Source organism: Solanum tuberosum, unplaced genomic scaffold, assembly GCF_000226075.1.
Source record: "Solanum tuberosum cultivar DM 1-3 516 R44 unplaced genomic scaffold, SolTub_3.0 scf00001, whole genome shotgun sequence".
Classification (NCBI taxonomy): Eukaryota; Viridiplantae; Streptophyta; class Magnoliopsida; order Solanales; family Solanaceae; genus Solanum; species Solanum tuberosum.
The window spans coordinates 2207115-2208284 of NW_006238927.1; positions in this window are offsets into that span (position 1 = coordinate 2207115).

Genomic DNA, 1170 nt, shown 5'->3' on the forward strand with positions numbered 1-1170 from the left:
CGGGGAGTGGTGTCATGTGAAAATGTAGTTAACTAGATCTTTTTGTTCTTTTTAGTGTAGTTTTTACTAATTTTACTTTTAGTTTTGTTTTTCTTTGTTTATTGTTTGTGTATGCAGGTCCTTTACCTAGAGCTAAAAGAGGGGTTGCCTCATGAAAATGAGGCAAACCTCACTAATGGAACTTGAGTGAGGAGTTGCGTCGTGCCACGACGTTAAAGAAGGCGCTTCTTGGGAGGCAACCCAAGGTCATAAATTTAGGATTTTACTTTTATAAATAATGGTGTGTTGATGTTGCAGATAAACTGAGAAAAGTGTGGAAAATCTCAGGTTGGCGAGAAGAAAGTCCATTCCGCGAGTCGCTAAATAGGTAGGCGAGCCTGACTGGATCCGCCGTTTGGCTCAACACAAGAGTTGTACAAAGCCTGCAAAACTCAGCGAACTCGAAAAGCAGATCGGCGCATCGCCAACCTGCTTGGCGATCTCAATGCAGACCACCGATCTCACCCCCAAAAAATTGAAGATTTTGAAGAAAGGACGAGAAAAATGACCACTCGGCGGACCGCTGAGTGGGTCGGCGAGTTGACTAACATCGCCGAATGGACAAGAACTGAACGGTTATAAAGTGCCAAAAATCTCAGAATTTTTAAATTTTCCCACTCTCCCTCCTTTTAAACTTCTCAACTTCACATCAAGGTAATATTTTCTAGATTATTGCTTGCCTTTAGTATTGTAGTCGATAATTAGTGCTTGGAGTCGATTACATTGCCGCCTAGCATTTCAAAGTATTTTAATCGGCATCTATGGTTGACTTTTCCGAACCCCGAATTTATTTTTAGCAATTTTGTACTCATTTGCAATGATTTTTTTGTTATTTGCATTTTAGGACAAATGTTTTTATTTGTGGTGGTGTGAGGCCCACCTTTGTTTTTCTTGTTTCGGATACTTGTGTTTTTGGTGTACATTTGGGTTGTCTGTTTTTAATTGTGTTTTTAAAAAACTGCTTTGCAATTGTTTGAGCTTATGGCTCTCTTTTGGGTTTAATTGAAAAATAATTTTGACCCTTTCGAAAAAATTTCATTTTTCAAAAAATTTCGCCACCTCTTGCGTTGAAAGTGGTTGTTCTTGTACAAATTCAAGTCTCGGTTTCGATCAATACCGATGACTTGAATA